At 43.5% G+C, this 15,510-nt stretch overlaps 1 protein-coding gene and 1 long non-coding RNA gene across 2 annotated transcripts in view; one reads left to right on the top strand and one right to left on the bottom strand.

Moving 5' to 3' along the window:
- tmie (transmembrane inner ear) overlaps positions 1 to 15,510 on the bottom strand; it is a 51,962-nt gene that overhangs the window by 18,286 nt on the left and 18,166 nt on the right. The window lies entirely within an intron of this gene.
- Positions 1,553 to 15,510, top strand: part of LOC130929359 (uncharacterized) — a 31,290-nt gene continuing 17,332 nt past the window's right edge. The window contains exons 1-2 of the long non-coding RNA XR_009066867.1: positions 1,553 to 1,711; positions 14,865 to 15,006. This is a non-coding gene — a long non-coding RNA (uncharacterized LOC130929359). The remainder of the gene's footprint in view (positions 1,712 to 14,864; positions 15,007 to 15,510) is intronic.

Below are 15,510 nucleotides of genomic sequence, written 5' to 3'. Positions count from 1 at the left end.
TCAAAAATTGCAGATGGACTGTTAAACTTTTAGATTTTGGTTAAACAGTGGGACTTTTCGGGAGTATTGTATTACAAACATTTGACTTCCTGTCTGAAATGTATGCATTTAAGATTCTATTTTATTGTTGTGTTTCCTCGGATAATTGTTTAAAAGCAACCACCCCCCCCCCCCCCCCGAATAATTGAATTTAGAGCTGTATGGAATTTTAGGAAAAAGCAGACATTATTTTAATTGGATGGAAGGGTCGACGGACAAATGGGTAGAAACCTGTTTTAAAGCTACATACATTTATTTTTCTACAAGCATGAAAAAAATATTACTTATAAATATTAAAGCAGAGCTCATCGGCTTTCGTGATCTGCAAAGACTGGCAATTTCTTCCTGTGAATAATTTGTTCATTTGCTTATTTTGATGTGTAATCGATTTGCAGAGATTTCGATGAAGGCCCAGTGGATCTTTTGTGTGTTTTCCCTCTAGTTGAAAAATAAACATGATGGATGAAGGCATTGGAGAAGCCAGGAAAACAAACAAAAGGCTGAAGAGCAAAAGGACAAACACAAAACAAATGTCAAAAGTCGCCCAAGGGGCTTAAAAACCTAACATTAAAATCTCTTTGTAGGGAGTTGAATCCAACTAATTTTTTATAACTCATTTTTAACCTAATTAGTATTTATATTACAAACAAAATTGTTGGTCAAGTTATCATATTCTGTTTTTCTGATTATCTGTCTTCCTTCAGGCGTTTTTTTTTTTTTTTTTTAATGGAAAATGTTACCATTACTTTTATGCCACTTTATGATAAAACATCCGAGCCATGGATGCTGCATGTGATGACATCACAACAGAGAATATGCAGAGGCTGGTTTTGCCACTCTAGGAGAGTCTTTCATCGCTGCATTGCAATGATTATGCTGTATTTATGATGTAGATGACAACATTGGGCTGGGAAACAGGAACATGGATGCGCCAGAATAATTTATTGATATTCATATACAATATCAGTCTCATTATGATCCCCATAACAAACTCAATTGAAAATTTGCATATTAATTCTCTTCCTAGAGAATATTTCACCTCACAAGTAAGATCAGTGAGAGTGAATGTGTAGAAGCAGAATTGCAGATATACAAAGGTGAAAACATTTCTGAAAGGCAATTATCAATCATTCTGGACAATAATAATCCAATTTATTAGAGTACACAAACATGCAGCAGCTTGATGCATTACACCTGACAACGTACTCAAAGTGCGTGTACAATACAATAAGGGTACTCTACACACACACACGCACACACACAAAGAAAAAACAAACATGGCAATGATATTTGGCCAGCTAGGACAACTATTTAACATACGCCCTCGGTCAAAGTGTTTGAGACTCTCATTCAAATGAATGGTGAAAAGTCTCAAAATCTAAAACCGAAAGCAAGTATAGCCTACTTGGTAACTAAAATGAACCTTACACAGCAAGGCTGTAGAGCCATATAGGTACTGCCACAGATATCGTCACTATTGACTGTCACTTCATCATTCTTTGCACGACGCCTTATCAGAGGGGGCAGAGCTTTATATAGTAATAACCGAAGACGGCACACGCTCATGTGGGATTTAAGCTTGGATTTATTTACGATTGGATTTAACTACGAAAGTTGTACCGCAGACAAAGAGGAAGGATTCTCTCAGGAGTGATTTGTTCGAGGATTCAAGGTAAATATTATATTTTTCATACCATCCATGCGTGATTGAAGCATTTATTCACAAGAATTTTCGCCCGAAAAGCTCCTTTTACGCCAGGCGGCCGCTAGCCTCATTCGCTAACATAGTGTAACGGTTAAATGTGTCTCATGTTGATGACGTGGGCAAGCGCGGGAGTCGAGTGCAAAAAGAGAGGGAAAAAGTGGTTGTTATTGAGTGGTTGGCGGTTCAATAAAGAGTCGGGACGGCTTCGCCCAAAAGAGCACAAGTCTACTGAGTTTTGTCTACCACGAAGAGTGTGCCCACAGCAACCCACACGGTCCGCTACATTGGTGGCAGCGGTGTTTTTGTGTGTTTCCGGATAGTGGATACTTTTTGCCTCTTCGGACTTTTGCTGGACTTTTCTAGTCGGCTGCTACCTGGCTAGCTGTGCTCCTGTTTTGGGCGGAATGTTCGGCGCTTTGAAACGCGGCAGCATGGATTGCGACGTCGATGAGGATTATTGTGCTCCGTGGACGGATGCCTCGAGTGGCGTGAGAGTCGAACTCCCTGCGCCTTTTCGCGGGGACGGCGCCAAGCCTTTTGCTACTTGGGTGAAGCAGTTTGAGGCCGCCGTGCGCGCGCAGGCGAGGCCCGGGAGTTACGCTGCCGCTCTGGTGAGTCTTCTACCCACGAGGCTGGATGGCGCGGCTTTCCTGCTGTGGGACAGTTTGGGTCCGGACGTTCAATGTGACTATGGGCGAGTGAAAGAAAAATTGAAGGAGGCTTTCAGCCAACAACAATTCCTGTTGTATTTCCAAACTTGCGTCGCTGCGCGGCCTCGTCAGCCTAATGAGAGTTTGGACGTTTACGCGGCTGATATCTCCAGGCTTGTGGCCGAAGCTTTCCCGGACTATGACAAAGTTGCCAGGAGTGGTGAGACCTTTCGGCGTTTTCTTGCCGGTCTCGATCCTGCCCTGCAGGCTAAGTGCCACGAGCAAGGGGCCACTGACGTTGAGGAGGCGTTGATAATTGCGGGCCGTTGTGAACGGGCCAGGTTGGCTCTGAAGTCGAGCACACCTCCTGTTGCGCTCTCCATCCAGCAACCTGCTGTTGTGGCAACCCTCGGTTCATCTTCTCAGAGGGCGGAGGACGGAAAAGTGGACTCGACGGAGAAGCTGGTTCATATGCTGGGGCAGCTCAATTCAAGGATGGATGACTTGCAGTTGGAGGTGTGAGAGCTGAGATCGCAGTCTCGTGACGTCGGGCGTGGTGGTCGGCGTTCCCCTTTTCCGGAGGTCCGTCAACAGAGCCCGGGAGAGCGTCGCGAACATCGTCGTGCCTGTCGCTGTGATTGTGGTGGAGTTGGCTGCAGATCGACTTCCAGGGGCTTCCGAGCGGAGGACGACGTGAGGGGACGGTCCCCTGAACGTGGATCTCAACGAGGATTGGACAGGCGGTGGTCTCCACGCGCCCGCGACGCCGAGTTGGGTTCTGCTGGATACCAGCACGCCAGTGGGAGCCTTTCGCGCACTACGGAGGAGCAACGTGCAAGGCGCGGTGTCAGGTTTTTGTCACCCTCTCGACGCTCACCTTCCCCACATGGACATGGACAGGGAAACTTCCTGTAGCTGGTATCGGGACCCAGATGCCAGCGTTGTCGTCGCAGGGTCAAAGTGAGATTACTACAGCTACACCTCCTCGTTCGGTGGGTGAGTCTGAGCCTACAGCTTATATCAAGGGACTGGTCGAAAACATTGACGTGACTGTGCTAATTGATTCGGGGTCTACTGTTTCATTGATTTCTGAGGAATTTAAGATGTCCATTCCAACCCTGCGTAAACGTGTGTTGAATACACTGTTCCCGTTGGCACGGACGGTAAATGGGCAAATGTTAGATGCCTTGGGAACCGTGGTCCTTCACATATCTTTGGGTGGTAGACCTTATGAACAAACAGTGCATGTTGTGCGGGGAGCTACACAAGCTGTATTGTTAGGTTTTGATTTCATGCGCCAAACCAACGCTATTATTGATGTTGGTCGGGGACATGTTATCCTTGGGGATGTTCAAATTCCTCTCTTGCTAGCTACTGACATCATCCCAAACTGTTGTAACATTTCTGTGTGTTCTAGCATCACTGTTCCCCCCTGTTGCGAAATACTTGTGCCCGTCCAAGTGGAACGCTCTCACGTTATGGGGCCACCTTGTGACTCTTATTTGGGGTGTTTAGAACCGGAGGTGCGTGACAATATGGGTTTGGTGGTTGCGCGGTCAGTGGCTCCTGTGATTAATGGGTGCACTGTGGCACGGCTGCTCAACCCAACGGACCAAGAATTTGAATTACATCCTGGCACCCACCTAGGCATATGCCACCACGTCAAAACGGGTGACATATTTTCCCCTGATGAAGACGTAACTGTTAGGCAGCTAAATGCCCCCCTGCCAGACGTGTCTGATTGCCAGTTATCTGACATTGAGAAGCATCAGTTAGAGGCCTTATTGGTTAAACATCGGGGGGTCTTCAGCCAGACATGTAATGGCAGGAGCAATCCCGATTTGATCAAACATCAAATTCGAACGGGTGACCACCCTCCAATTAAACAGCGTGCGTATTGCACCTCTCCTGATAAGCGTAAGGAAATAAATAGACAGGTACAAAAACTTTTGGAGAGTGGTGTTATTGAGGAGAGCTGCAGCCCATGGTCCTCACCTGTAGTTCTCGTCCGCAAGAAGAATGATACGTGGCGTTTTTGTGTTGACTACAGAGGCCTGAATGCAGTGACTATTAAAGATTCTCATCCATTACCCAGGGTGGATGATTCGCTAGATGCCCTCGCGGGTGCCACCTGGTTCAGTACCCTAGACTTTTCGGATGGGTATTGGCAAATCGAGGTGGCACAGCAGGATCGGGAAAAAACTGCCTTTACAACAGGCCAGGGTCTATACCAATTTAAATCAATGCCAATGGGGCTCACGAATGCCCCAGCAACATTCCAGCGCGTTATGGAATTGGTGTTGAAGGGGCTGCCTTGGCACATTTGCATGGTGTATCTTGACGACATTCTCATTTTCAGTAGGTCATTTGAAGAACATCTTGCCGCGCTGGATGAAGTATTTTCTCGGGTTGGAGCTGCTGGCCTGCGGTTAAACGCGAAAAAGTGCTTTGTAGCTCGCGATCATGTCGTCTTCCTGGGTCATGTGGTGTCGGCAGAAGGTCTTCGCCCGGATCCCAGAAATACGGATAAAGTGAGGTTTTGGCCCGTGCCTCGATCGGCTACGGAGGTCCGCGCGTTCTTAGGACTCTGTTCCTACTATCGGAGATTCGTGAAAGGTTTTGCCCAGCACGCTTTTCCCCTCAGTCAGCTCACAGGTAAACATGTCCCATTTAACTCATTTGCTCCCGGAACCGTATAAATACGTTCTATTTCCAAATGCTTCAGTGTCCCGATTACGTATTTATACGTCTTTTGCGTTTTTTTGTACAAGAAGCATCTAGAGCTTTCGATCTATCGCCAAAACAAAAAACAAGCCTCAAAACCCATTTTAAAGCAATAAAACTGGCCACTGGAGGGCAGTAGCACATTTGTTAAGAGCCCACAACTCAATTCAAACAGTACAACTTTATTAGGGAAGCTAGCAGAGCCCCTCCGCAGTTTGCTGCTCACGTCCACCGCACGCTCGAGGGTCCTGCACGGAAACGCGCACGGCCAAACCAGTTCCCCCCCAGGAACATAAGTTCCCCTGGTGAACGAGACAGTGGTCACAACCACAAAAAAAGACTTTTAAAAAAATCCATCTTTACGAGACAGTCGGCAATGAGGGAAAAGTTTAACCGCTGTCGCAGCCACCAAACGTCATCTCTCAGTTAGGTAAGTGTGAATAAATTGTTACTTTGCTATGAAAAGCTCTATTTGGCTGGTTGTTCATGTTATTTTGTAAAAGGAAAACATTATTCAGATGTTTGGGATGTCACTGAAGCAAAAAATAGCCGTGTTAAAGTCAAAATTATGTTTGAAATTTTTGCGTTTACAAAAAGCTAATTTTCTCCGTTTTTTCATCAGAAATTGGAAAAATGCTCAAACTAAGCTATTTTCTAATGCTGATTTCTAAAGAATGAAATAAGGTATGAACTTACTTTTTTTTTCTGCTGAAAGAAGAGAGTCTAATCTTTCTTTTGGTGGGTTCCATGTTTATATAGCAATAGAACAGAATTTTTTGTGGGCCGTGCAAAATCAGTCAAAATCCAGTAAAATGGCCGGGAGCGAAGGGCCTCGCTCCGGTGAAAATGGCTGGGAGTGATTGGACCACGGAGTGTCAAGAGGCGTTTGAGTTCCTCCGAGCCGCTCTCTGTGCTGAGCCCATTATGAGGCACCCCGACTTTTCACATCGTTTCCTCCTGTATACGGATGCGTCTCTGGTGGCTGTTGGGGCTGTGTTAGCACAAAATACAGATGGTGGTGAGAGAGTAGTGGCGTACGCTAGCCGCTCTCTCACGGCCGTCGAACGGCGGTGGTCTACGTATGACCGAGAGTTGTGGGCGATAGTCTGGGCAGTGCGTAATTTCAGGCATTATCTTGGCTTTAGTCCTTTCACCATTATAACAGACCATCAGCCACTTGTGGGCCTTCGGCGACTGCCTATTGATCATGACCAAACTGGGCGTCGCAGTCGTTGGGCCCTCGAACTTGATCCCTATGACTGGGTAGTTGTGCACAAAGTGGGCGCTCAACATACTAATGCTGACAGTCTCTCACGTAGACCCATCCCTGGTTCAGAATTGATGAATGAAAATACTCATGCTGCGACCCACATTCTTGTCGATTCAGGTACCCAGACGGAGAGTGTAAACACCCGTGGGTCGGTGTGCGGTGTGGAGTCTCCTACTACTGCTCCTGGTGCGGATCCCTGTTTGAGTCCCGGTCTTTGTCCAAATTCAATCTCCCCGTCTTCTGGGGATCGGTCTCTAATTTATACTTTGTCCCATGATGGCTCGAATATCAAGGAGCTCCAACAGGGTGACGCTGACATTGGCCAGGTTTTGGGCTGGCTGGCAGAGGGCCGGAGACCCCCTCGGTGGAAGTTGAAGGCTGCCTCGCAGTCTTTGAGGAGGCTGTGGCGTGAATTCCACCGTTTGGCTTCCATCGACGGGCTTTTGTGCAGGTGCGTGTGGCTATCTGAGGTGGGTCAGACTTCTCAGGTAGTTGTCCCCACTGTGTTAGTTCCCGAGGTCCACAAGCATTTACATGGCACTCCGTTAACCGCTCACCTTGCCTATGAACGTGTAGTGTCGCGCGCCAGAAGTGTTTGTTATTGGCCCACCATGTCTAAGGATATCAAAGCGTGGTGTGAGCAGTGTTATGCTTGTCAGCGGAGAAAATCACCTGTTCCCAAACATCATGCTCCTATGAGATCTTCACAGGCTGAACGGCCTTTCCAACGAGTGGCGGCCGATATACTCGAGTTGCCAATAACATCCAGGGGTAATCGATATGTGCTGGTTGTTGAGGACTACTTCACTAAATTTGTCAACCTCTATGCCATGTGTGATCAAAAGGCCACCACAGTTGCTGACTGTCTTTTCCAAAATTATATCTTGGAACATGGGGTGATGGAAACATTACACACGGATATGGGGAGACAATTTGAGTCAGATGTGGTGAGGAATTTGTGTTGTCGGCTCGGGGTGAAGAAAACGCATACCACACCCTACAACCCAAAATCTGACGGCATGGTTGAGAGGTTCAATAGGACACTGATTAATCAATTGGCAAAAATCCTTTTGTCCTGTGAAGGGGAGTGGGACTCGTTCCTGCTACAAGTAGCGTTTGCTTACAATACGAGCGTGCACTCGAGCACAGGTTTCACACCCTACTTCCTTACGCATGGCAGGGAGGCCCGTACACCGGTTGATGTGGTGCTTGGGGCGTCAGGGCATAGCGGACTAGGTGATGGGCCCCATGGAGACTTTGTTGAACATCTCCTCTTGCGTTTAGAGACTGCTTTTTGCCGAGCTAAAGATAACAATATTGTTGCGAGCGAGAAGCAAAAGGCCTTTTACGACGCCAAGTTGAGACATGAACCTTATGAGGTTGGGGATCTCGTTTGGCTAAATGACCCTCCAGAATTCCGACGTAAGCTGGCTCCTCATTGGAAGGGACCTTTCGTGATTAAGCGTCGTATGGATAAGAATGATGAGGTTGGAGTCACTTATGTAATTGGTAGTCCATTTGGGGAGGACAAATCGTTGCAAACAATTCATTATGACCGGTTGCGGCGTTACAGCCTGCCGGTGGCCGTCCCCGCAGGGATTTCAGAGGCAGTGTGTCCCTCCCCTTCCCCTTCACTGGTACCACCAGGGGGTACTACTGCACCAGGTAGTCCTACTGGCGGTCACCTATCTGGTGGGGACTCCTACAGCATTTTCAATCCCGATTCGACTTCCGATGTCGCTCCTGCCTCAGCGGACTCAGGTCCGAGTCAATCGCGGACCGGTAGGCTGCTAAGACCCCCCCGTCTGGTCGAAGGATTATTTGTGGGGCTAATTTGTGCCTTTGCTGGGCCTTGTGTTTGTTTAGACTGTGTTATATAAAAAACAAAACAAAAAAAAAACAAACAAAAAAAAACAAAACAAAAAAAAAAATCTGTTGGTCTGTTTTCACATGTTCTTTTGTGTGTGATTTGTTGTTGTTTATGTACCAATGTTTTATTGTATTTGTTATCTGAGTGGGAAAAAAAAAAAAAAAACAATTGTATTTTGCATCGAAATGTGGACATTTCTTTTTGTGAGGGGAGACTCCTGTAACGGTTAAATGTGTCTCATGTTGATGACGTGGGCAAGCGCGGGAGTCGAGTGCAAAAAGAGAGGGAAAAAGTGGTTGTTATTGAGTGGTTGGCGGTTCAATAAAGAGTCGGGACGGCTTCGCCCAAAAGAGCACAAGTCTACTGAGTTTTGTCTACCACGAAGAGTGTGCCCACAGCAACCTACACGGTCCGCTACAATAGCGTGGTATGGTATTTTGTCAATATACGTAAAATAAACGCTAACTGTACGGTTTCTTTGCTTTTAACCAAGAATCAAGACTGCTTTGCGTCCATATCTATTAAGAATTCGGGGATTTAAGCATTTTTTCAAAATAATTTTAGCCAGAAAAGCTTCTCTTATTCCAGGCGGCCGCTAGCCTTGTTCGCTAACATAGTAGCATGGTATGGTACTTCGTCAATATACGTAAAATAAACGCTAACTGTACGGTTTCTTTGCTTTTAACCAAAAATCGAGACTGTTTTATTTCCATATCTATGACGAATTCTGGGATTTAAGCATTTATTCACAAGAATTTTTGCCAGAAAAAGCTTTGTTTAGGCCAGGCGGCCGCTAGCCTCATTCGCTAACATAGTAGCGTGGTATGGTACTTCGTCAATATACGTAAAATAAATGCTAACTGTACGGTTTCTTTGCTTTGAACCAAGAATCAAGACTGTGTTACGTCCATATCTATGAAGAATTCTGGGATTTAAGCATTTATTCACAAGAATTTTCGCCAGAAAAGCTCTGTTTACGCCACCCGGCTGCTAGCCTCATTCGCTAACAGTTTATGGTGTATAATGATCATAAAGGGATATTCTATTCTATAATAAGTTGTGATTTTATATAGAATTTATTAATTATCTACTTACATATTATTTATGATTGATTCTGCATGTTTTCCTCAAGTATTAAGTTTCTGATATTAAATTGAGTGCTTTATTAGCTGTTGAAAACTTGCAGTAAATAAAAAACAAATAAGTTGGTATTTTGGTCTAAAACTTATATGATATGTTAAACATTGCTATTGATCCTGAAAATATAATTGATTATTTCTGCATTTGGTGATTTTTGTGCATCTAGTGTAAAATCTGAGACTTTCATAACCATTTTAAGTTGTGTTATATAGAAAATAATCAGGATTTTATAAGGGAACAAATTTTTTGATGTCACTGCTCATGGAGACTCATATATGGTTAAGGTAGGTGCGTGTTTTGGTTTTAGTAGTGAAGGATAGTCGTGCAAAGAATACTTACAGGTAGCCCGTGGGTTACGACGTATGATTTCAACTTTATGACACGGGAGTCTTGTCCGCTATATTGTCTACAGTCGTTTTTTACTTTTTAAAAAAATTTTTATCATGGCTTTTGTTTTGTGAGGCATGCTTTTATTTTAGTGCAGGAAGCATAGAGCAAGTATCATAGTACATCCACACGCGAGTAAGAGTGGATGTACACATGAAGAAGAACACACGTGCACACACGAGGAAGAGCGCACGCGCACACATGAAGAATTCGCGCAGCCAAGAGAGAGAGAGAGAGAGAGGGGAAAGAAAGCCTGCGCACACAATTGTTGCTTGTGAAGCATCCACAGAGGCAACACCTGTATATAACACCTCTTGTACTGTTAATTGTGCATTTTCACTTGTGGTCGAATACTTGGGGGGAGTTTATGTGATTGTTTTTGACGATGTGCAAACGATAACTGATACATGCTAATCGTTTGTGTGCATTGCTATTGCTGTATCCGCAGCTAGTTATAAACACAAACTTGAAATACTTTTATTGAAGATGAAACAGATTAAATTTCATTCTGCAAGTGTTGATGTTATGAGGAGCTGAAAAAAGTCAGCAAACCAAACAGACGTCTGACATCGTCATTTTGGAGCTCAGCTCGCTGTTTAGCTAGGACTTAGCTCCAACGTCTTACTGAGGACGGTACAATGACGTATAATACATATTAATGGAGAGTTATTTTGAGATTTGGGGGAGTTTTGGGGTATTTAAAGTTAATTCCAACTTGTGTGGAAATTCGGGTTACGTCGCCAGCGTAGAAATGGAACTTGTTCCTAACCCGGTGAGTACCTGTATATATTACTGAAGATTTGACACAAAACGGTTGCATTTCAGGGGCCATTTACACAACAACGGCAACGGGAGTGACAACGCAAAAAGTTTCCCAAGTAACCCTATCATTTACACGGCGACAGCGTATTGGGGGGATGAAAACGCAAAAATATGAAAACGTCTTCTAGAATGGAAACCTTCGAAACGCTCCCCCCGGTCGTTGCCATCTAAACACATGACAACGCGAAAGTGAGTTTTGAGTGACAACAGACGTCCGTACGCACGCCTGGTCCAATTTTAGAAAGAAGAAGGAAGAAGAGGAGCATAAACGTGAAAAAGCCAGATGTTTGTTGTGATGAAAAAAACTTTTTTTAATTGCATAAACATATATGCTTAGCGCAATTGCAACATAGCAATTATATACAAAGAGTTTAGATGACATACTGCTAAAGCTAAATTATACTGTATCATTAGTAGGGATGGGAATTGATAGGATTTTTATGATTCCAATTCCATTATCGATATTGCTTAACGATTCGATTCTTCATCGATTCCCTTATCGATTCTAATTTGGGGGGAAAGAAGAAAAAACGTTTTAATTGGCATCGAGTTTGTTTAATCAGAAGTCACAACTTTACAAACTCACAACAAGGTCAAAAGAGGCCCAAAGCCTCAATATTAACTGTGGCAATAAGTGGCAAATGCACAAGAATGTGTAACATTTTACTGAAACATTTTTCTAATAGAAATAAAAAATATTGGTATATATTGGCATAGTTGTCGTTGGTCTGCCGTTGGCAAGATGTGTTAAACTTGCAGGGGTCCTCAAACTTTTTCCTGTGAGGGCCACATAACTTTTCTCTGATGAGGGGCCGGGGTCAGTTTGCAACAGAAAAAGAGTGACGATTGCAAGAGTGCTTAAATGTAAAAAATTATTTGTTTTTCAGAAAGCCACAATCAAATAACCCTTTCTGGATACTTCACGGAACAAAAGTAAATAAAATAAAAATAATAATATAATATAATAATAATTAATAATAATAACACTATCAATCAAATAGATAAAACCCTCTCTGAATTCTTCACAGAAAAAGGCCAGAAAATAAATAATACAATTGAGAAAAAAAAAAAAAAAATTCAAAATGCTCTCTGGTATTGTTCAGGGGGCTGGACCAAATGTCGGGGCGGGCCGTATCCGGCCCGCGGGCCGTAGTTTGGGGACCCCTGTTAAAGTGTATTATTTACCAGTATATGCATGCCTTTTAGTTTTTATGGTGCTTTCACGCTCAAGTGGGGGCACCCTTGCGCTTCCTCACGCGAAGAAGAACGCGCTCACGTGAAGAAGAGCGCGCTTACACGCGAAGAAGAAATGCTGCATCCAAGCGAGTGAGCGAGTTAGTGGGAGAGGGAAGCACTGCTACGACCCTATGTTCTTTGTTAATGTTTGTAAAATATCTACAGAGGCAACGCCTGTATGTATCATCTTTTGTGTTGTTGTTTTGTGTTTCCACTCACGATCGGACACTTAAATCCAGTTGTGTAGTGGTTTGAACAATGTGCTAATGCTAGCGAACGCATGCTAACAGTTTTGTTATTACTGAATTAGCAGCTAATCATCGCAGATTTACGTTGATGCAAACCTGTTTGTTATTGGGGACGAAATTGATTTGTTTCATTTCTGTTTTAGTTTCACTCTTCAAGTGATGGTTGACTAAAGTCAGCAAATTATACCAACGTCTTCTGTATCATCATTTCGGAGTTTAGCTAGCTGTATAGCTGTCTCGGTGAGGACAGTGCAGTCTATTCCCTCCCAATGCAGTTATCTCCACTTTCCCTCCCGATGCAGTTATCTCCACCTTCCAATGACTGCAAGTCGTTTTGTTGTAATTTTTCCTCGTGAAGTGAAGTGTTTCGAGCGTTTGAACCTACGTGCTGTCATTGTTATATTTACGGCTGCAAAGCTCGTGCTAAACCATCGTAACCTTTCATTTTCACCCTCTTTCCTGGTGAAGTGTAGCCAAACTTTGGAGCGGGTGGTTCTTGGCGCCATGCTAGTTTGATGCGTCTGGACAACAAGACAGTCACGACACATTATGCGTCTTTAGGAATCGTTAAAGGGATCTTTAAGGCTTTTTCATTGTGATGTCGAGGCCTCGAAACACTAGGAACCGGTTCGGAATTGGAATCGGATTTCGATTCCCATCCCTAATCATTAGCCGGGCCTGTTGTTTCAGAAATATTTTCAGTATTCAGCCAGCTGTGGATACGTGTCAGTTAAATTTACTCCCTCTCCCACTTTAGAGAAAGTTGGACAAAGTGTATGGTGGACTAAAATTGTGTCTTGCTGATTTTCATATGATCGGAAATGCTTTTATATTGTGTTACTGTTAGGTCTAAACTTAATACTTGAACTAAGAAAGCAACAAAAGACCTAGGAAGGGACGGAGGAAGAATCAGACTTGAGACGTAGATAAAATTAACACTGGTGGCCACCAGGGAGAAGGCTGAAAGTGCAGCACGTTTGCTCACAACAAGCCTCTTCTCAGCCTCCTTCCGGGGGACCGCGTCTTTTATTGACAAGTGGGAGAGCATTCATTGCGCATGCGTGAGTTTCGTTTAGCTGTTATAGTATCATTTACTGAGAACAGAAACCAGAATGAAACATTATGGTGACGTCTACTGAAAACAGAAACCTTACTCTTTTCATTGTGTAAGCACTAAAGCACAAGCGAATAGACTGTTACATGAGAAAACATAATCATAACACCTAGTTTTAAACACACATAATTGGTTTAATTATTGTAAATACTGTTAGTGTGCAAAAGCATTAAAGCACATCTTACAGTTACATTGTGTTATTCAAATAAATTTGCCTTGCCTAAAAGTGCCAAGGTTATTTATGTAAATACACCATTAAATATGCAATTAATACCGTATTTTTCTGACAACAAGTCGCACCTGAGTATAAGTCGCACCAGACATAATATGCCCAATGAAGAGAAAAAAAACATACAGTATAAGTCGCACCGGAGTATGGGGGAAATTTACTTGATAAAATCCAACACATAGAACAGATATGTCATCTTGAAAGGCAATTTAATATAAAAATACAATAGAGAACAATATGCTGAATGAGTGTACAGTGTACAGTGCATGAACAATGAAATGCGAATATACTGTCCTCACCAGGATGCTACGGCTCGGTCCTGGCTATACAGCGAGCTAAACTCCCAAATGACGATGCTGGACGTCCGCATAATTTGCTGAATCAATTTCGTCCTCGATACCAAACAGGTTTGCATCAACGTGAATAAATGATAATTAGGTGCTATTACAGCAATGACACAAACGGTTAGCATGCGTTTGCTAGCATTAGCACATCATTCAAACAGCCGCACAACTGGCTCTAAGTGTCCGATCGCGGGTGGAAAACACACAAAAACAACAGAAAAGATGATCCACACAGGCGTTGCCTGTGTAGAGATATTTTACAAGCATAAACAATGAATGTACGTTCGCAGCCGTGTCTCTCTCTCTCTGTCTCTTTCTCTCTCTCTCTCTCTCTCTCTCTCTCTCTCGCCCACTCGTCTCCTTCTGGGGTGTGAGCTCTCTTCTTCGCGTAAAGAAATGCGAGTGAAATTGCCACAAACTAAAAGCATGCATTTCAATATAAAAAAAAGTCAATTATACAATTGAACACACATTGTCAAAGGCAGAATGCGAACGTAGCCATAGCTATTAAGAGTTATTCAGATAACTATAGCATAAAGAACATGCTAACAAGCTTACCAAACCATCAGTGTCACTCCAAAACACCAAACTAACATGTGAAATGATATCATAATGTGTTAATAATTTCACACATAAGTCGCTCCAGAGTATAAGTCGCACCCTCAGCCAAACTATGAAAAAAACTGCGACTTATAGTCCGAAAAATACGGTAAATTCATAGTTCTGTGGTATAGGGGACTAAAAGTGCCATGGACGTAAATGCAAACATTTGTTATTTAATTTGTCATGAATTCATTAAAATGGCAATTCTGTTCAAGTAAAATAATATTCAATTTCATTTTTTTTATTATCACATGTTATTTCATTCATTAATATTGGATGGCCCTGTGTAGTTGCAGTGCTTCATGAATTTATTTTATTTTTCAACCTCTCCCGTCAAAATTAGTGTCCGGATTCGAACACCTGATTAAGCCAGTTACAATATGCTGCTAAAGTTAGGCGCAATTACGGTATTGTCATGCTGGTTTCACAATCAACAGCTATTTGACTAATATAATGTAACATCCTACTTTCCTCTCTTTGTAGATGCTCTTCTGAAATATTTTCCTTCCACCTCTTTACATCCCGGGCCATCTTTTACAGCCAACTTATCCACATCAGTACCAAATCCAAGCCCGCCAAGTCCAGTGCCTCCCACAAACAAACTGCTGGAGGAAAAAGAAATAGTGTGAGTGTGAGTGTTGAAAAATTTGTGGTGAAAATAGCTATTGTTGTGGGGGGTGAGGGGTGGGGGGGGGGGGCACCAGCAAATATGTTGCCTTGGGTACCAAAGTGGTCAGGAACGGCCCTGTCCCTGTGTCTAGTTAAGTGTAGGTTAAGTAAGGAGTTGGGCTAGGGCCTATTGTCCCAAAAACCCTTTGAGTTTCACATGCCTCGCACTACCGTACCAACAGCAGGCGTGGTTTGTACGAAGTGTGGTTTGCAGTGGCTGTCACTTGGCTTTAGGCTGCCGTCAGACCCTTCTCAATATATTTGTCGGTGAAGAGGGTGAAGAAACGGACGATTTCAGTACAATACAGTACGAACAGTCCGACTCTGTATGAAAACATGTCTTCAAGTAGCAACCTTGTACACGGCCTAACTGCGTTCAACATTGTTCAAGAATCTAGTCAACTATTCACTACTTTAATTACACTTATTACAATTGCGCTTCGCCATGTTCTTATTTGAC

This window comes from Corythoichthys intestinalis, chromosome 14, assembly GCF_030265065.1.
Source record: "Corythoichthys intestinalis isolate RoL2023-P3 chromosome 14, ASM3026506v1, whole genome shotgun sequence".
Lineage (NCBI taxonomy): Eukaryota > Metazoa > Chordata > Actinopteri > Syngnathiformes > Syngnathidae > Corythoichthys > Corythoichthys intestinalis.
This window is presented reverse-complemented; position numbering and strand designations above follow the sequence as displayed.